Raw genomic sequence first — 22691 nt, forward strand, 5'->3', positions numbered from 1 at the left:
TTCAAAGCTCAGAATCACCCTGAAAATGATTCTCCAAACATCCACTATAAATCAATGAATATTCACTTTAACCAATGAGAAGTGTACATAAATCTCTTGCTACTGACGTTTGAGTTGTTTTACATAGTATTCAGATTTTTAGAAAATGCCAACACTTTGACTTCCAAATTCATCCTGACCTACTACGAGTAATTTTAAGATGGTAGCAGGTTTTCACATCACATCGAATGCCGATGACGGTTTCGCATCTCATGCAAATTGACATGATCAATTACACGTGATTGATCATGTCATGCGTGAGATGCGAAAACGTCATCGGCATTCGATGTGATGTGAAAACCTGCTACCATCTTAAAATTACTCGTAGTAGGTCAGGATGAATTTGGAAGTCAAAGTGTTGGCATTTTCTAAAAATCTGAATACTGTGTAAAACAACTCAATTCTGCTCAAAAGTTCATGTGATATTCTATGACGTCAGTAGCAAGAGATTTATGTACACTTCTCATTGGTTAAAGTGAATATTCATTGATTTATAGTGGATGTTTGGAGAATCATTTTCAGGGTGATTCTGAGCTTTGAAAGAGATCGTGAAATTTTATTCTATGTACTTAGGATTTTTCTTCACCAGCTAGTGTTAAAACCTAGTTTGATTTATTTTTTTAAGTTCACAGGAAGTTGTTTTAGTATTGTGACTCCTAATCCTATGAGAGTTAAGAATGACTAACGCTGGTGAAAATCATTCTGAAACTTTGAAGCCTGAAGATGAACAGATGGGATGCAACGAACATGAAAATGAACATTGAGGCTTCTCTATAGCCTGATGATATGATACACTTGGGTGATTGTATTTTCACTTTAGGTGAATACTTTTCGGAAACGTACACGCGTGCATATTAGAAGATATACGTGTGGGAAAGATGGTATTTTTCGACCAACTATGGATGGTATTTCCTTAGAACCAGATGTGTGGAGATCACTTATTTCAAGCCTACGTAAAAATGTAAATCAAAAATTAATCGAAGACCGTGATTTCGCTTTTGTTATAAAAAAGGAGAGTCGAGTGCGCATGGTAACATCTGTGTTAGTGTGCAAAGATTGTTCAAACTGAAACGAGAAGTGTTCCAGTTGATGCCTGATAGAGTTCTACTTTTGGAATGCCAGATTGACAAATTGTGCTACGCGTCCCCTTGTATCTCACGTAGTGTCAAAGACAAACTTATGACTTATACTCTAAAAGAGTACATCCTTTCGGAAATTGAGAAAAAAATATCCCTGTGATTGTCGATGTGATAAAATCAGCACATATACATCACAAGAAGTTCGTAAACTGGCTGATTCTCTACGTAAGTGACTATTTGATGAGCTCATATGCAACATAAACTACCTTTCTAAAAAAGAATGTGTGGATTGTAAAAATGGATTCATTTTTTACATGAGAGTGCATGAATGTGAATCATTAACAAGGGGTCGAAAGTTCGACACTTTTTTCGAACGGGCTCTTTTTAATGTTAATTGGGAAAACTTGACTCGTGACTTCGTTACTTTGAATGTTGATAGTCCATGTTTAAAATGTCATGTGTCTGATTTATTTGATGCAATCGATGTTAAAAATACGCTTGAAAGTTTTGAAGAGTTTTACTTAAAGATGAAAGTTTTTTTAATTGTCTTTTACTGTGTGTGTGAATAAATTGTGTTTATCATTTTAAAAGAGACTTGTGTTTTGATTGAGTTGTTGAATATGGTTGATGGATTATACTTTGAAATCACTCTTACATATATTTTTTATATGCACTTTATTGTAAGTAATCTTTATACTATCGGTGTTGTCTTCATCTTATTGTATGGTTTTGTAATTAAGACTGAATGAAAATATAATTTTTGTAATATTTCTATAGTTTAATGCATGCGAAGGACTTCAAATAATGCTAAGTGGAAAGTCAAAATTAGAACCGTAAAGCTTAAACATGACAATGGTTTGAAAACAATACACAGTTATATTCACATACACAAACTCGTACGTATCAATACACTTACATTAAAGAGAAATATTAAAGACTTATAAATTCTCATATGAGATAAGAACGCTCTTTCTTAACTTAGTTGGTCACATGATCGATAAAAGATCCTCACCTATTTGTGATTTGTCATGAAATAATATACATCGATAGATATGTTACTAAGTGTGTAATAGATTTTATTTTTCTTAAATTCAAAGTTAAAACCAATTTGTTAATTGTAGGATTATATTAAGTGCTAAAAAATGCGATATTTTCGCTTATAATTTCGGTTGATAAGTAAAGTTTTATTACAAGTTCCCTCACACGAATGAACAATAACATGCTAGATGGATATTTGAAAGCTTGAGTAGATGATTTGTAAGTATCTTAAACATTATTATTATTATTTCTAATGCGTGTGTGTTAATTAATACTTAGAGTGCAAAGAGTAAATGGTTAAGTGCTATTGGTTATTAATACTAAGAGTAAAGTGATATTGAGTTTTAAATTTAATTAAAGCATTTCGTTTGAAGATTCAGTTGAAAAAATTTTATTTTGTAAGTTTGAAAATTTTTGAAAAAAAAAAAAGATTGAAAGGAAAAAAAACAATATGTTACAAAAATATTATTATTTTTTTGATTTGAAAAAAATATTTTTGCGGAAAAATTTACTGTTGTAAGATTAAAAATTTATTTTTATATGATTGAAAAAAAAAAATTGATTTTTTTTTTTAATTAGTGGAAAAATATTACAAGTTTGAGAAATTATTTCTTAAAAACATTTTATATGATTAAAGAAAACAAAAATTTTTGATTTCATTTTCTAAGTAGAAAAATATTACAAGTTTGAAAAATACTGTTTTGAATCAAAAATCTGTTTTTGAAAGAAATATTCTTACAAGCTGGAAATTTTTTTTTATAAGTTTGAAATGAAAAAGAAATTAATTCGAAACTACGAATTAAAATCTAAAATTTTGTTTGGAAAACCTGACATCAGGCTATTGCCGATCTATGTGCTTGATATTTGAGAAACGTGAACTAATTTTAATTGGTCAGAAACAGTGACATCACTTGAAAGACGTAGGCCAGGTGGTGAATAATACTAGCACGTGGGGTTTGTTATCTGTTATCGGTAAAGGGGTAGATAGCAATATTGATAAAGTCATTTTCTCAACTCGCCTCGATGTGTGTGTGTGTGGACGATCCGAAGTGCTGTGAGATTACGGTAGTTTCTTTCAACAGCCGAGTTGATTTGCGATATCACGGCATGCGTTCTGCAAATCGACGATGGGCAGCCAGCCGTATGCAGCGATTTCAAATAAAACATGCATGTAATTGTAATTTTGTGAGATTGAGTTATAATTAACAATCCACTTATTACAATTTCATTCACTGTTTTTAAATAACTTCGCGATAGCTGGTACTTGAGGGATTTCACCCCAAAAAGGTTAGTCTTTTGTACTTAATTTTAGTCAGTATTTAGCTATAACTTAATTTGTCAAAATTTAGATTAAGTTTCTTAATTTAACGTATAGCTGTCCATTTGAATGTATCGTTCGAAAAGGATAAAGACTAAAATAAATGATATCGATTTTGTTAAAGAAATTAGTTGTTAAAGTAAAATATTATTGGGAAAATGAAATAGCCAAAGTGATTCTAATTCATGAAGGTTGAAAATTTTGTTTTATTCTAACAAGAGTGCTTGTATGAAAAAAAAAAAATAATAAAGTAAAACACTATGCGATAAAATGACTAAGTTAAATACTAATCAAAAAAAATAATTAATAGAGTTGATTAAATAAAATGTGATAAATTAAGTGAAACTCTTGAAAAGCATATAAAGTGATGAAATGTAACTTGAGTGCGAAATTTGCTTACTGGAAAAAAATTAAATAAGTTGATTTTTAAAATCCATGAAAATTTCTTAATGATAAGTGTTTATTAATGCTAAGAGTAAATTGATTCCAAGTTTTGAAATGAATTTCAGTAGAAGTTATTTTTCGGTAAGTCTATTTTTAAAATTTGCTGACATGAAGTTTTGATACTCGACTTATAATTTTAACATTTCTTGGGTACTTCATTGATGTTTAACATTTTTGTGTTATGTGTTTTATTTTACCGTAGGTAAAAATAATTAAATAAAAGTGAAATTTATAAATTGTAATGAAAATTCTGTTAATGAAATTGGTTGGTTGTAAAGTAATATTTTGGAAAAGCTGTAATGAATGATAAATAGTAAAACGCAGTAAGTAAAATAGTAAAGTATGGTAAAGTAAAATAAAATATTCAGAGGGGATTTAATTCATGAAAGTTGAAAATTTTGTTTTATTCCATCAAGAGTGTTTGCATGAAAAAAAAATAAAGAAAGGAAAATATGATTAACTTAAATATCGATGATAAAAAATAATTATTAGAGTTAATTAAATGAAATGCGATAAATTAAGTGAAACTCATGAAAAGCATATGTAGTGATAAAATATAACTTGAGTGGGAAATTTGGTTACAGTAAAAAATTATTTAAGAAGATAATTTTTTAAAATTCATGAAAATATTTGATAGTGATAAGTGTTAATTAATACGAAAAGTAAATTGATTGTAGATTTTCGAAAATTAAATGGATAAATGTATAAAAATAATAACGTATGTGATAATTTAAAATATTAACAATGAAAAAAGAATCAAAGACGATTAAATGAATCTAAATCGTAAATGAGTTGCTATTTTAGTAAACTCAAACTAGAGTGAAAAGCATTTTAGTAGGAACATGTTAAAATCTCTTGTGCTAAGAAAAATAAATAACTTTTAAGCATAATTTTGTAACTGGAATAAATGTATGATAAAATGATTAAGTTAAGTATTAATGAAAAAGTAATTATTAGAGTTAATTAAATGGAATGTGATAAATTCAATGAAACTCTTGAAACATATATGCAGTGTTGGAATGTAACTTGAGTGCGCAATTTGCTTACTGGAAAAAATTAATTAAGTTGATTTTTTAAAATCTGAGAAAATTTGTTAATGATAAGTGTTAATTACTACTACGAGTAAATTGATTGCAAGTTTGACATGATTGCAAAAATTGAAGACATGATAACGTTTTGAAAAATTTGAAGGTTCGATTCCTGTCACTACTTGTGAAAAATTTCTAAGTTTAAAAATATCGGGAAAAAAAAAAAAAAACGATAAAGTAAAAACAAGCGAGAAAATGATCAAACTCTAAAATATACTAAAAAAAATCGAAATCACGAAAAAATAATCTAAGTCTGAAATGCTTGAAATTAGTTAAAGACTAAAAAGTTAAGAAAATAGTTAAAGACTGAAAATAATTGAAAAACGCTAAAATAGTGAAAAAAAAAATCAAAGTGCTAAATGACAGGAAAAAACGTTAAAGTTCAAAATGTGTGAAAGAATATTTAAGTTAATTATTTCTTTGAAAATTTAACAAGTAAGAAAAAATATTTTGTTGTATGAAAGTCAAAAAAAAAAAAAAAAAATTAGTTAAGAAAATTATTTCTTCGAAATTTTTACAAATTAGAAAAAATATTTGTAAATTTGACAAAGAAAAAAGAAAATTTAACAAGTTAGAAAAAATAAAAAGGATAAAGTTTGAAATGCATGAAATAGAAAATCAAAGTTTAAAATATATTTCAAGTCCACAAAGCATTGAAATAAATCTAAAATCTCGAATGGGTTGTATTAAAATAAATCTTTACTTAAGTGAAAACTTTGTTATTATGAAAAATAATAATAATAATGATGATAGTTTCAATTATGAGCTGAAATTCAGTTAATGATATGCCATGATTAGTACTAAAGAGTAAATTAACTGATGGTTTTAAAATTAATTTAATTGTAATATTCGTTGTCATGGTACAGATTCACATTAAGACTGAAAGAGTAATGAAAAATATAACATAGTGGTTAGCATACGTTTTTGCTAACTCAAAGTTTGGGTGTTCGATTCCCAACTTCAACACTCTGTAAAAATAAAAATAATTAAATTCGTAGAAATATTCAAAAGTCCGGAAATAAAAAAAATAAACCTCTCAATAGATGGCGCCATGAACGTTAAACATAGCATAAGTTAAAACATAGCAACAAGTGTTGCCAACCGAAAACTAAAAACTCAGGTTGTCATGACACCAAGTGTTGCCATTCCAAAACCGAAACTCAAACAAGTGTTGCCATCCAAAAAGTAAAAACTTTGTGGATACCATGACAACAAGTTCAAAATATTCTAAGTCCGAAAGCGCGGGAAAATATCTAAAAACGCGCGAAAAACCCCCGTAACCTTCTTCAAGATTCATGCGCAACCCCAAGGTCAACCCCAAGGTCGGGAGGAGGTGGAGGGGGGGGGGGTCGGCAGGGGGTGGAGGGACAGCCCAAGGTCAACCCCAAGGTCGGGAGGAGGTGGAGGGGGGGTCGGCAGGGGGTGGAGGGGCAATGCATTGCCCGATTGCCCCTCCTGCCGCAGAACCGGCCTTTTCCCTCTACTCGTATCGCGCTCCCATAACTCATTTCAAACCTCAAGTCTATTTTCCGCTTTCAGACAATGATCACTTAGCTGGACTTTGAAAAATGAAGAGAAAAATTATTGCCTTCCCCTATCTCTTCCCTGCGCTTTGACAGCGAGATTTATTTCCTGCGGATACTAAGTTACGATCTTTTGAAATTCTCGGTAAAACGTCGCAAAAAGGAAAGCATAAATCTGCCTGTTCGTCTGGAAGACTTTCGTTTACTGCTATTATTATTTGTTTATAGGTCGCTGGGAAAAACCCTCGCAGTGTAAGAGTCGAACGAATGGACCGGATATGCAGCAACGTACTTGCCAGAATCCCGATGAAGACTTGAATCATCAGTCGGCCATGAGTTTTGGACCATTGTAGACAAGACGTTCATGCAGATATTTAAAACTGAACAATTTATTAAATAAACAAGGCATAGAGTTAGATATAAACAACGTCAGAAAAGCACAAATTCCCACATTACTGCAGACGTGTGTTTCGGCGTTGCAGGAAACGCCTTAATGTCTTTTCATCCATAAGACATGATGTCTTTTCATCCACAAGCTCATTACTTTTTGCATTGAAAAGGGCGTTCCCTGTAACGCCGAAACACGCGTCTGCAGTAATCTGCGAATTTGTGCTTTTCTGACGTTTATTTCTTACTCTACTGTTCAGCACAAAGGTATTTATTTATCTTAAATAAGGTATAGTCTGACCTGAAGGATAAACACATAGACAGACAAATTTTCATTTTAAGACATTCATAATGTCATTAAAAAAGGTATCTGATGGTACATGATTAAAAAACCTGTTTTTTTTTTTTTTTTTTTGAAAGATGTAATTATTAAAATTAAAGAAGGAAAAACAAAAAACTGGGGGAAATTTTATGTTCTGCTTCAGATTTTTGGGGGATTTGAATAGAGAGTGATACAGCAGCACAGTGAATCAATATGTCTCCTTTTCGAAGAAACATAAACTTCACTTGTCAATAAAAGTGGGAAATTTTTATTTTAAACCAAAGTTCTATCGAAGTTTTGTATAAATCTTAAATTGATTTAATATATATATATATATATATATATATCTTTTTCTTTCTACCCCCCCCCCCCAACTCCCTCCCCAGACACGTGCCTAGTTTTGCCTAAGTTCGCCTCTGTTGACAACGAAAACCTGCGTAATTTAGCCACTTTTCGTGCTCCCACGTGTTCAGGAATCGAATTTCGGATTGTTTTCCCTTATCATAATGTCTTTTCAAAAAAAAAAACAATAGGTCATTTTTGGAGTTTAAGTAGAATATTGATTATTTGAAGTATTTGGGACCAACCGCGTTCGGAATGCCGAAATTTTTGAGTGTGAAAGAAAACTGTCAAAAGATTGACTGCGGTTGAAGTCATGCCAATCAGGGTTGCCAACTGCTCCGCATTTTGCGGAGTTACTCCGCAAAAATGGCGAAACTCCGCGGCTCCGCAAAGAAGTTATTTTGCTCCGCAATTCTAGGCTGAACTTTTTCAAGCTTAAATTTTGCTATTTTATCATAACAAACTCAAAATCACCACAGATGCTCCTCAAATGGTTCCTCCAAAGTCAGTAACTCTAAGTCATGCTCAACTTGGTGAGAAGGAGAAATTTTGGAACACGTATGTGGACCAGGTATCGAAGAAGGCTGTCTATAAATGGCATCACACCTTTTTCATCATAATTGACCCGCCTTTTTCATAAAGTGTCGCACTTCACCACACCCCCTCCCCTCGCCTTGTCAGATGTCCCGCTGTTTTTCATAGGCTTACTGTTGTAAAAAAGTACGTGATGTCACTTATATTGTTACCCCCTTCCTTATCCTTCTCACAAACTGCCACAATTTTATGAACCCCTCCCCCTTTAAAGCGTGACATCATTTGTGGACGTCCCCTTAGTAGAGTTTTTTGACAAAAGAAGGGGAAGTATGAAAAAATCGCTTCAAAATAGAGTTTGGTTAATGGATAATTGAAGTTATTTTGTGCTTTTTTGCATCAAAGTATTTATTGCTTTTGGTGGCCAGCTGATTCGACATTTTATGTCTCAAGTTGCTATTGATTAATTTATGCTCGTCAATTCATCGTCAATTCAAGATGCAGGGTGTCATACAGTCAGGGTTCATCAATGAGGGTGAGAAAATCTTTCCCTCTGTTTAAATTAGAGTAAGATTTTTAAAAATTGAGAGATATTTTTTTTAAAACTTTTTATTCAATTTAACAATTTAACAGACGTGAAAAAATAGCAAGAAAGTCGGGAATCGAAATCTTTTTCGAGTGATATTTATTTAAAGTGCGCAATTCTCGCGGGCTCTCGCTCTGTCGAGAAATCTGATGCAATCATCAAAATTGGAACTTGCCAATTGAATGCAAACAAAAATTACAGTTGAGCTCAAGTTTCGAAAAATTAACATGCTCTAAATATAACAAAATCAATGGTCAATGTTGAGTTCCAATAATCATCCAAGTAACCAAAGTCTCAATATTAACATAGCAATGCGATTTTTTAAAAGTGGCAATATTAATGAAAATTATAATAAGAATAAGAGAAATAAGGAAAATAAAGACAATAGAAACGAAAGCATCGTTAATTTCTTAAAATGTTTTTTAAACAAAAAATAATGTTCTCAAAAAACGTAATCGAAATTTTCATTTTAGATAGCATATATTTCTGTTTTTACTCACAAGGCATGTATTAGCTTGTAGACCTTCCAAATTGCAGTTTTAAAAAGTGATTATATGTTTCAAAGAAATTAATTACTTTCAAAATATAAAGGTAGGGATGAAAAAAAAAAGAGATATGGAGGTGCGGGGGATCGAACCCCGGGCCTTTCACATGCAAAGCGAACGCTCTACCACTGAGCTACACCCCCTGATGCCGCTGGCTCATGCGTACTGCTCCAAAGTGTAATATACACATTTTGCCTTATTGACTATTTGCACAGGTGGAAAACCCTAGAATGAATTTTGCTGCTCTAGCTGTGAAATCATTCAATGAATGATAGAAAAACAACTTCTGAAATTCTAAAACAATTTTAAAAAAGACTCAAAAGGGAAAAAGGGCTTAAAAATTGGAGCTATTTATATTCAAATATTCATTTTCGGTTTAAAAAAACATTTATTGAAGTATTTATGAATGAATTTTCGAATTTAAGAATATGAAATTTGATAATGTTCTTGAAAAATAAAATAATATATATTCGCGTGTACAGGATACTTCCAAAATCTGAGACGAAGTTTAAAACTTAGTACACAGTGGCGGATCCAAGGGGGGGGGGTCTAAGGGGGATATAGCCCCCCTCCCTTGAGGTCCGAACTTAAACTACATAAAATCGAAATTTCAGAGACTTTTAATGCAGCAATACATTTGTGAATTTAAATAACATTACATTTAAATATAACTACTATGCATAGTGGTATATTAATAGAAGGGGGGAGGGGCTAGGAGACTGTAGCCCCTCCCATTCTCCCATTTGGTCAAAACTTAAGAAAGAATTAATTGTGATCTGCAATGAAATGGAAAGGCTTGGAGGAAATAGTTTCATTCTGAAATCGTTTTTATTTTTTTTTTCAATCAGAAATTATTACTTTCAACTTAAACCAGCCATATACGTTTAACTTAGTTCCCAGGTTAAGAGGGCTACAGCACCCCCTTTCCCACCATGAGGTCAGAAATAACCCTAAACAAAACAAACATTTCAAAGACTTCAAATATTTCAATACTTTTGCGAATTTAAATATGCATTATATTTAAATAAATATATACACTGTGGCGTATTAATGGTGGATCGGGGTAGGGGAGGCTAAAGGAACTGTAGCTCCTTCTCCTATTGAAATTCACATTGAAATCTGTTGTAAGTTTTGATCGGATGGGAGAAGGAGCTACAGTTCTTTTACCCTCCCCTCCCCCATTCGGTCAAAACTTACAACAGATTACAATGTGATTTTCAATAGCATGGAAAGACTTGGAGGAAATAGCTTCGTCCTGATGCTATCAAGGTTTTTTAATCTGAAGTTATTAGATTCAAATTAACACAGTCATATATTTTACTTCGTTCTCAGGCTAACGGGGATATGCCCCCCCCCCTCTCTATGAGGTCAGAACTTACACTGGATAAAACCGAATCTTTGGAGATTTACATACTGCAGTCCTTTTACAGGAGAGCCTAAAAACGTTTCTAGGTCTCTAATTTCGGAAAATTTTGTTGGGTGAGCCCCCGCTTCCCCCTAATGTCATCAAAGATTACTTAAAATTGCATTTTCAGTACACTACGAATATTTCTGGAGAAAATGTTCTAGTATTTTTTTTCCAATTTACATAATATTCACCCCTCTTTTGGACGAACATAGCATGAAATTTTATTTTGACGTTTCAATTTCAAACTACTTCTGGTGTGAAACTTCTATCTATATTTATCGTCACCTAAGTGAGCTTTAAAATATGTTTTTAGGACGGAGAAGAGCTCCCTAATCTCCTTCCCTTAACAATACAAAATCTTAGAATTGCTTTTTTGGCTTTAATGTCGAAATTTTGTATGGAAAGTCCGCAACACTCTCCGTTTCCTTAACGTGACTAAAAAAGATTCATTTTCAAGCTTGAAACATTTCCTTTGGAGACAACCCATTCCAGCAAAATATAAATTAAAATCGTGTTTTCAGAACTTCAATATCAAAGAATTTCAGAAAACAGCCCCCGAACCCCAACGCGTCTTCTAGCTTCGTCCAAGAGAGTCTGAAATGCGTTTTAAAGACTTCGATTTCGAAAAATTCAGTTCAGAATCGTTTCAGAAAATTTTTTGGGAGAATTCTCGAACCTTTCTTCTTTACATACTACCTAAAAATGACTTATTGAAAGAGATTTCGGGGGGGGGGGGGGAGGAGGCAGATAGAGGCAGGGGGTCCTCTTTCCTCTATCCTTTAGGGGCTCTACTCTATCCTTCCCAAACCTAAACCTTCAGTCACACCTATAGGACCTCAATTTCGAAAAATTCCGGAATAAAGACCTGACTTCCCTTATGTGATGTTAGGAGATCCCCTTAGCGTTGACGAAGAAGGCGTACAGTTCAGTTTCTTTTAAAATTTTACTGTCAAAAAAATGAGACAGCCTGTGAACTTTTTCCATTTCCCTAACACAAGGCCACCGTAGACAACCTTTTGAAGACTTACGTTAGTTGTTAAAATATTTTCATAGAGAGCCTCCAAAACTTCCAGTTTTCCAAACTTAACCAAACATCGACTAAAATTGCATCTTTCAGACTTCACTGACGAAACTTTTCCAGAGAGGGCCTCCAAAACCTCTTTATTTCCTAAACGACACCAGTTATAGCCTAAATTTCAGTTTTCAATGTCGAAAAACGTCCGGAGGAGAGCCGCCTAGTAACGTAAATTCACCAGAAATTGCGTAAAACTCCTTCTTAGAGACCTAATTTTGAAAAATTTTCAAAATAAATCATCAAAGAATTCCTCTCTTAACGTTCCCAAAGATAGCCTATAATCGTATTTTCCCGAGTTCTACAGCAAAAAACTTCGAGAGAGAACCCTTGGACCTTTCCCGATTCCCACTACCTCAACGTTATCACAGATAGCATAAAATTGTGTTTTTAACCTTTTATTTGTTCAAATTTCTGGAAAGAGCATTCGATCCGCTAATATCGCAAAAGAATGTTTGAAATTGACTGTAGTAAGGAAAAATACTTGGGAAGGAACCTCAACCCCATCTCACCTAACTTTACCACCAAAACGTTACGAAAATAGCGTTTTTGACATCAATTTTTCAAATTCTACGGGTGAGTCCTCACCCCCTCCGCATCCGCTTCTTTTTACTACCTTTCTTTAGCAATAGCTGGGGTATAATGTTCATACCTTAGCTTTTATCTTCACTTTTTCGATAGGGAGTCGTACCATGTTTGCACACCTCTTTCTGCTCTACGAATGTATTTTTATCTACCAGTGTGATAATCTACTCAACTTTATATAAAGAGTGAAGACTTACGTTCGTGAAACAAAGACACCAAGTCACGTGATGGATGTTAAAGCGAAGCATTGGAAGAAATCAGGTCTCTTTCACTAGTTTAATGCAAAAAGTGTCAACCATTCGTCCTCGTCGTTGTTAAGTCACGTGATTTGAGATCTTTGCCCAAGCTTTTGATAAGCCAATGATTGGACTTGCTCCCTCCATTTATGATTCCTGCTCTGAGGATCATAGGCGTACCCAAAATTTCATTTCGGAGGGATTCCGATCATTATATAAAGCTTTTAAAAAAGAGAAAAACCTATCCAATACCAGACGGTCTCAAATAGATTTTGCAAAAAACTATTTGAGTTACTTTTTACTTTGAAGTTGCTTTTTACTTTGAAGGAATAATTGTCTTTATTCGCATGTTTTTTTTTTTCAATGAAAAAAGGAGGAAAAAGTGTATGTGTTTTTAAATTCAATTGAGTATTGCATAATATACAAGAAGTATAGTTGAAAAAATAGAACTCTATGCACTTAAATTCGAGTTTTTTTACGACGCAGAAAAACTACGCGTATAAAATGGATATTTTCCATTTTTAAAGTTTTTTACTAATTTTGAGGAGGGTCCCGACTTTTTGGATAAACCCTTGGAGACACCATTGCTTCTGATGAATATGTTGTATTATAATTCGTGCAATACCATAGACTAATAATAAGAATAGACCGAGCTATGGCAACCCTTTTGCTGCTCATAAACCAAACCATGTGACTGGTGGATACCCTAGCAACAGCGGGCGTTGATCGTAGCAGACGATCAACGCCCGCGAGAAATAAAATAAATAGAACTGATGGAACACGGAAGAATGATCTTTTATGAAATCCGGTTTGTAAGTTTGTTATTCTAAGTTGTAAATATTTTGTTAATATAGTGAGTTTTTCGTTTAGATAGTACTGTTCATTTTCTTTAGTCAATTTCAATAACGCTCTAAGCAATTAAAGATGCAAGCGCCCAAAAAGAATCGGCGAAAGGTAAGATTTTTAACTAAAATTTCAATTTACGATACCGATTAGTACATTTTTGCGTTAACGCAAAACATTTACGCCATTACGTTTACGCCAACGCTGACGTAGCAGTTCCAAATGAAATAAAAGTTACTGAAAACTGTGATCAAAAGCTAATTACTAATGTCAAAATAATGCATACTAAAAGAAAACAGTTCAATTTCTGCACCTGGAAAAAAATTATAATAAAAACACATTACGTCTTAAAATACATGTCGAGTGCCAAACTATAGATAATGTTGCCATCTAGCAACAATGCTGCAAAAGTTTTCGCCAAGCCTCCCACTAGTAACATGATGTATCCATGAACCAATTTTTTCATCAGCAAATCTGGGAAAGCTCGGTCTACTCTTATTATTAGTCTATGTGCAATACTTATTTTTGTGATTTTTAACTATTTTTCGTGGTAATTCAACTGCTTCATGTTAGCATATAGGGTCTGGTGGGGTAAAGTGGTCATAAAATCGTAGGTTTTCAACTTAGGTGGATAATAAATACAATAAATTATTTAAACACTTCAACTTTTTTTGTTGTTATTTTACATTGCATTATAAAAGAACACGGTACATTGAATTTCAGGAAAAAAAATATTGATTTAAGTAGTTTTATAACACTTTCATTTCCCATTGTATTTATGACCACTTTACCCCATGGGATGGGGGAAAGTGGTCATAGCATGGGGTAAAGTGGTCATAGTTAAAAACATCTGCAAAACTGTTACAAATAACCCTATTATTTATATATTTCGGTTATTTTTATAGTTACAAAGTATATGTACTAGTATATGCGGGTATGCACGAGTATATACGTGTCGTGTAAACATGTTCCTATATGAATAAATACATGTATACATCAGATGCATGCATGTGCCTACTCAAGTATATTCGTGTATACACGAGTGTATAAGCATGTATACGTGATTGCCTACAGAAGTGTACTCGTGTCTACACGAGAATATACGCGAACAAACGAACATCATTTGCGTGTTTGCACATGTATCTCGAGTATATACGTGCATTCCTGAGTTTCTGAGTATATACGTGTATATTCGTATATATAAGTGTATAGTCGTATATATACGCATATATAAGTGTACATAGATACACTACTGGCCATTAAAATTGCTACACCAAGAAAAAATTGCCAGAATGAAGCTAAATTTTACACACGTGATAGTAAAATTGACATTAGAAAGTGATTACAAAATTAAAGCAAATTGATCATTTATGGTGGGAAAAATCTCGAATAAATGGGGGTTTCATTTCCCTGCTAAGCCACCTCTAGCGTGAATGTACATGTACGAAGCGATACAATCGGGCATTGAAACATAACAGACTCCTACGATATCTTGCGTCATCTCGTACCACAGTTGCTGTAAACGTGCCACTCATCCGATCAAACTCATACATGTTATCACTCACGACGGGGCTCCCAGGAACCATTTTTTAACATGACAATGCTCGGTCACGCACAGCAAGGGTGTTAAGAGATTTCCTCTTCCACATGATCACTTTTTCTGGTCTGCGCGATGCTCTGGTCTGCGATTTGTGACTTGTCACAAATCGAGCATATCTGGGATCACTTGAGACGGTAAATTAGACAGCCTGTAAGTTTGATCGAATTAGTGGCACGTTTACAGCAACTGTGGTACGAGAAGACGTAAGACATCGTTAGAAACTGCTGTACCTCAATGCTCGACCATATTGATTCTTAAATTCCAACTAGAGGTGGCCCAACAGGGTACTTAAACCTCCATTCATGTGAGATTTTTCCAGTAATAAATGATCATTTTGCTTTCATTTTGTAATCGTTTTCTATCAATGTTGCCATCACGTGTGCAAAATTTTGTTTCATTCAGACCATTCTTTCTTGGTGTAGCAATTTTAATGACCAGTAGTGTACTTACATACATATATACGGGTATACACGAGTTAATTCGTGGATATATCCAGTGCGTGTCTACTCACGTATATATATGAGGAAGCAATAGTATATATGTATGCTTACGTGTAAACACGATTCTATACCTGTTAGACGTATATACGTACATTTACGTGTAAACACCAGTACATGTATCCACATATATCTACGAGTATATCCGCTAATATACATGTCTGCTTACAGAGTGAATCCAAGATCTTGGGCAAAATCTAAGTGGTGTGAAAGGGGAGAATAAGAAGCAAAGAATCATAAGGAACTTATGGTCGCTGACGCACTACATGCACAAAAGATCATAAACTGATGTTAGCAAAACAGGTCACAAATTTGTTACACAAAGATGATTTTACCCGACATTTAGTTTTTAAGAAATATTTAGAGCAGTTGTTAAAAAGTAAAGCCCGTAGTAGCTCTAATACACACATCGCAACAAAGACGCAGCGACTGATGAAAGTTTTTCAAAAGTCTTGTAATTGCAACAGAGTGATTGCGACGCATGTATTACAGATGCCGGCCGCAAAAAAAAAAAAAAAAAAAAAAAAAAAAAAAATCATCAATCACTTTAAAACTTTCTTAAGTCGTTGTGTAAAATTGTCTTTTTGTAATATATTTGTGACCGAGTACGTACGCGAATCTACCTGAGAATATAAGTGTTCGTATATGTACGAGTATAAGCGGCTATATACGTGTATAGTCGAATGTATATCTGTATAGATATAAAATACTACGATATACCCAAATACGTGCATTTATGTGAATACGTATATATACGTGCCTACACGAGTATATGCGTATGCATGCGCATATACTCATATATTTAACATAGTTTACTGTAAAAACAATACACATTAAGTGAAATTAATATTTAATTTATATCTTCTTTGTACTTAAAGATTGAGTGACTTTAGAAGAACAATATTCGTTAAGCCTAATATTATGACCACTTTACCCCATCTTACTAAAATTGTTCTAAAAAATTATTCAAAATAGATTCAGCTAACTGCTAATGAGTAAGAGTTCATGAGACATGTAGAACGCTTCCTGCACAGTTAAACTGTTCATAATTCTAACAAACAAAATTTCCCAAGGAAGTTAAAAAAGGTGTTTAGATTTTAAAAAAATTCATAATCACACAAAATATTTTTTTTTACCAAATAAATTTTGCCAGTTGTAAAATTTTGTATTCTAAAAGTAGTTTCTAACTGCACTACTCTAAAATAAAATTTTCACATTCATTCGAACATTTATTTCCAAGTTATAGCCATTTATTTGAATTATGACTACTTTACCCCATTGACCACTTTCCCCCACCAGACCCTATAAAAAATATGGGAAGCATATTTGCATCCTTATATATTATTTCTGTAGCCTGTTTTTGGTTTCTACGCGAGATTTTTCTCAATTCTTGATCGATTTCTTTGATTTACCCCTTATTTTAAAGCTTATCGCGCAGGTTACTGACGAAAAATAGACCCACGATCTAAAAATTGTTTTTTCGGGCAAAAAAAACCTGTTTTAAAGAACCAGAATGAGGTTTTCGGTTAAATTTATAACTTTAACTTGCACTGCTACCGTCAGAGCTAAATAGCTTGATCGGCAGAGCGTTCGACTGGTAACCAGGAGAATGCGTGTTCGGGCCCACGTCCGGACAATCTGCATCAAAAAATTAGAAAAATATCGCGCATTACATGAACAATGAATAACATATAAGAGGGAATACATGAGGTAGAAACGCTCCTAGCTGTTACGAAAACTTGATGCAACACGGAGCTAAATTGATACTCATTTGTAAGGGTTTTTTTTTTTGAGCTTTGGCTCCGGGAAGAAAATTAAAGCATAATGTAAGCGATAATATAAGTATCAGGTTTAAGATTTCAGACTATATTGGAATTGTTTTTTGTTCAGTAAAATATAATAAATCGTATGTTGAAATATATTCTTCTAATGAGTTTTTGACTCTTTGTACAAATAAATCAAATACTACCTCAATTTAAGGGGTAATATATAGATTTTTCTTCTTTCTGCAAAAAAACAAATAGCGTATCACATTTTTACTACATTTGAAAAGCTACGCTTAAAAAAGAACTTAGTTTAAATTAATTTGTATTTAACCGTGCTGTTAAATGATGAACACGTGCTGCCATCTAAGTTATAACTGTTCAAACAGCCTGCGATAACAAATCGTAAAAAAATTTTCAAAAATAAAAAAACTTCTCGGCAAGAAAAAAAATTGAAAATTACCTGTGAGTTTTTTCTTTTTTTTCAGTTGAGCGTTCAGCTATAAACTGTCTGAACTTCGGGTCAGTTCGGGCTGTCCGACATAATAGCAAATTTACAGTAATATTACGCATTACATGTACTCATAACATACAGCAGATAACACACGTAATAAAATAAATGCAGTGGGAATGCTATTTGGTGTTTCGACTCCTTTATGCAGGCTACAGTTATCATTCAGATCAGTTGACTGCTAATCGAAGGGTGTTCTTCCCTTTTTTTTTTAAGCTTTGACTCCGTCCAGACCACTGAGCATAACGTAAGCATAAAAAAAGTATGAGACATACCTCTAGGGAATCCTTTTTGTGCAAAAAAACATTTTCATTGTAAGCTGAAACGTAGATTTTTCTAAAAGCAGTGTTCGAACTTTTGTACAAATGAAAAAATACTACGCCAAATTAAAACTACGAGTTTCACCCAGTAAATCTTTAATTATTTATTCGAATACGATACAAAACATTAAAATTATTATCAACTTTATTAGTAAGAAATCATTTTCTACTCCTCTGCTTTCGACTGAATAAAAAAACATTTTGTCTACGTTCGAAAAATTGCACTTAAAAAAAGGACTCAGTTCAACTGGTTTTCGTTTTGAAATTTAAGTGTTCGATTAAAAGAAAAACAAGTGCGGGCATCTAAGCCCTACAGGTTAGAGAAGCCGGCTATGGGAAATTGTTGACTATTCAAAAATAAAAACACTTATTTTCAATCGAATTTATTACTTCTCTAGAATTTTTGTTTCAATCGCTACGGGAGATCTTCCTCATTCTTTAATCGAATTAAATTTTTTACGAAAAATTTTAAATCGTATCATGCTGGCTATTGACATAGGCTAAAACATACTCTGGCTAAAACATAGACGCATGATCTTATTATATTTTTTCGGCAAAAAGCTTTTTTGCTGTGTTATATTACGCATTCCTTCAATGAATAGCATTCGAAGAGGAAGGCTCAGTTGCTAGGTTTGTTGGAGCGTCGTACTGTTAATCAGAATGGCGCCAGTTCGAATCCGTACCAATAGATATCTATTTAATGTTTCTTTTTTTTCCCGTCAGATGCTCACATGGGCAGGACTGTATTTGCCACAACCTGTTTTTTCACATGCAAAATTACTGAATTTTCACATGTCACTCAACCACACTTTTAATGATATTTATATTTGCATTGAAAATACGTACAACCAAAAGGTGAGCGATGATCAAATTATTACAACGTTGTATTTAACGAGGTTTTGTTGCTGATGTCTTCAAATTACATGCCTTCTCTTGTGCGCTTACTTTTTTCGGTTTTTCTTCATAATATTCTTTCTTTGAAATTTTTAAAGAGCGAAATGCCTTATGAAACGATTCGAAGTACAGTGCGGAGTTCCGCACGGGTTGACTAGTATTACTTATTATACTTGTGCGTAATATTTATATAATGTAGACAATAACATCGGTTAGCTTTTAAGTTCTTAAAGTAACGACTTGACCATTATAACTCGATTCTCCCCTCTTCCTTCCCCCCTTTTCCTTAACTATTTGTGCATTAAATTTAAAAAATATCTTTGGACAATGTATTTGTTTTAAATATTAAATTCAATGACATTTTAACGATTCCGCACTTTAAAATTACATATTTTGCAGGAAAACATTTGAATTTTAGTTTTTAAAGTGGAGTATCCTCTATATTATTATGCTTCAATTTAGAAATTTAATCAGTACATATAGTTTTTTTTAAATAATAATTAATAAATATGAATAAATTTCAATTTGTCTTCAAAGACACTTCAGGTGTTAACTAGATTTTCTTTGAATGCCTCTGCATAAAGGCGCTCAAAAGACATTTGCACGACGGCGACGATCAGGCTTGGCGCGGGCCTGCATATATTTAGTTAATTTCGAAGTTTATCATCATAATTAACACGTATTTGGAGAAAAGTAGAAAAATAAACTTTACAAATAGATTACAATCAAACATTCCTCCAAAATAAACTTTCCTACTTGAATAAGTAAAAAAAAAAAAAAAAAAAAAGAAGAAAGAAAGTAAGAACGATGTCTAAGACAAGGTCATGGCATAGGAGCTTAATTTTAATTAGACAATATTAGAAATAAAATTAATTTTTCCTAAACATTTCTTTATTTTTTAATCGTTGAAAAAAATTAAAAAAAAATCGGCATTATAAAAAAGATATTTTTTGCTTCAGAAAATAGATAAATCAAAATGCTACATATAATAGATAGTTTTTACATTCATTATTATTAACTATACAAAATTATTTTGATAAAAGTACACGAACTTAGATAAGCAGGTGCGACTCGCTGATCGAAAAAATTTAAATTAGGTTAACTTTAGAGAAGAAAAAAAGAAAACCATTCTGCCATGGAGGTGCGGGGGTTTTGAACACCGGACCTTTCACATGCGAAGCGAACGCTCTACCACTGAGCTACACCCCCACCTGTAATGACTGTCATAAAAACCTATTTGAAGTTTAAACTGTTTTCCTTGCCTGTTGATACAGAGGTGAGCACTTTGAAAGCACATATGCTGACACTGCGAACACTGAGAAATGGAACTAAGTCATTTTGCGACGAACATGGTGTTGGTGTTTGTAAAGTCTTGTACTGATTTAATATATAAATATACACACACACACACACACACACATATATATATATATATATATATATATATATATATATATATATATATATATATATATATATATATATATATATATATATATATATATATATATATATATATATATATATATATATATATATATATATATATATATATATATATATATATATATATATATATATATATATATATATATATATTAGGGTGGTCCTTATTTTTGAAGTTGTAGATATTTTACACGACGCCCCCTCAATTTGTTCCATTATACAAATAAATGATCCATGCAAAATTTTAAGTCAATCCATGAATATTAACACGTGCCCCTAGGCACCACCACCGAGATTCTACTCAAGGCCAAACAGCAGGAGGAAGATGGCTCCCCAAGAAGACCTATGCGACTGGATGCAGCTTGATGCAGATACCGATATTTTATGCAATTTTCTTTCTTAATCCATCGTTTAAATAGTTTCCTTTTCTCAGCGAAATGTTTATTTTGATGCTCGCGATGCGCATTTCTTTTCGGTGAAAACAAAATAACTCCTATTGCAATTATTAAATGAGTATGAATACATTCCTGAAAAATTTATGGAAAGTATTTCTGTTTGTCTTCAGCATTCAGTATGATTAACTCTACAATACATTATCAACAATAATATTTTTTTCAGCGTGGGATAATTTAATAGTCGTGTTTAATGTTCACAAAAAAAAAAAAAAAAATCCATTTCACGGAACTCATTTATTCCCTTTTAACACATCAAAATATCACTAAAATAAAATCCTTTTCACTATCTCAATAAATAAATGCACAAATAAATGTAAAGAAACCAATAAATTATTCAAAATATCTGTTTTACATTTAAAAAAGAAATTTTATAACATAATTAGACTTTAATAAGTTAAGATTCATTGCTTGTGCATCTGTGGCTGATTTTTTTTATTTAACAGCGCAAATTTTGATAGTCCATTAGTTTAGATCAAAAAGGATCAACACCAGTAAAAATCTAGAGATTTTTCTGACTAATACTTAAGTGGGAATAAAAAATAAAAAATATGCTGAGAAAACTAAAGAAAAAGCACCTTTTTAGCTATTTTCATTTCATGGCAGTAGCTATTTTTTAATAATAGGTATAAGTTGACTGCTTCTGCTTTTAAGACAAAGCATGATTAAAATTAAATTTAACATTAACACCCCCATCCCTTAGCTACAACCACCATTCTTTCAACTATAATTCTAGGAAGCAGAAGTACCCACTATTTCCTAAAACTAATTTCCATACTTTTTAGAAGAATTTTTTTTAATTTTTTTTTCAGTTTTCTATGTTTATCAGCTAAAAGTCAACATAATTTCTGAAATGAATTCGATTGTTCATTTGGAATGAAGAGGGCAAAAAACTGTGATAAGAAAGCAATCTGAACTATTGAATCAATTCGGCTAACTCATATTGGGATAAGACTTAAATAATAAATTTAAGATTTATTAATACATTATTATGTTTAAATAAGATGTGATGCTTTATGATATGCTTAAAAAAAAGTTTTGCATCATCCTGTAAATTTGTAGTGTAAAATAGTATGTTCGACAATTATTTTTTTAGCTATATTAATCATGATGTATAAGAAAAACTGCAATTTTTTTTTTCTTGTTCTGAAGTAATTTTGAAGTAAAAACAATATTGCCACGTCTGAAAATCTGTTACTCACACAGAAAGAGATATGTATGTAATTTTGCTAGTTGAATTAAAATTATGTAATGCAGTATAATTTAATTTAGAGTAACAGATTTAAAAAATGCAAAATTAATTTATGTAAAATCTACTCATTTCAATCAATGACTTTGTTAAAAAGATCACTTGATTCAAATCAATTGATTTAAAAAATAATCACTTGATTTAAATCATGATTTTAATCACAATTTAAATAAAGCTGATTTAAATCAATGAACCCTGCTTATAACATTAAGCATTTCAAAATTAAATCTGTCAACTAGTTTACTTTAATAATGTTTGGAACTTGCGTTCATTCAACAGCGTGCAACAATCGTGCCAGACAGTTTTCTCCCAGAACATAAACTTAAGTAATTCTTATGATCATGTATTTAAGAATTTTGAATAATTTCCATGACCTATCCTTTTCCATATAAAAAGCCCTTACATATATCTATCTCTATAAAATGTTTCATTTGATTCCACTCACTTTAACTTTTCTGATTTTTATAAACTCAAAATATATGTTTCTATGAAAGTGACTCATTTATATTTTTAGGTTCTTAAAAAATCCCTCAATTTAAAGTACAGAATTTGCTGCCCTCTTAGCATTTAGTA

The 22691-nt window shown here is 32.3% G+C and overlaps 2 non-coding genes across 2 annotated transcripts; both read right to left on the reverse strand.

Moving 5' to 3' along the window:
• Positions 1–9313: 9313 nt before the first annotated feature.
• Trnaa-ugc (transfer RNA alanine (anticodon UGC)) lies at positions 9314–9385 on the reverse strand. Its single transcript has one exon. It is a non-coding gene; the product is annotated as a tRNA-Ala (tRNA).
• Positions 9386–20107: 10722 nt separating this feature from the next.
• Trnaa-cgc (transfer RNA alanine (anticodon CGC)) lies at positions 20108–20180 on the reverse strand. Its single transcript has one exon. It is a non-coding gene; the product is annotated as a tRNA-Ala (tRNA).
• Between the last annotated feature and the right edge of the window lie 2511 nt (positions 20181–22691).

Source organism: Uloborus diversus, chromosome 2 (assembly GCF_026930045.1).
Source record: "Uloborus diversus isolate 005 chromosome 2, Udiv.v.3.1, whole genome shotgun sequence".
In the NCBI taxonomy this organism is placed as follows: Eukaryota; Metazoa; Arthropoda; class Arachnida; order Araneae; family Uloboridae; genus Uloborus; species Uloborus diversus.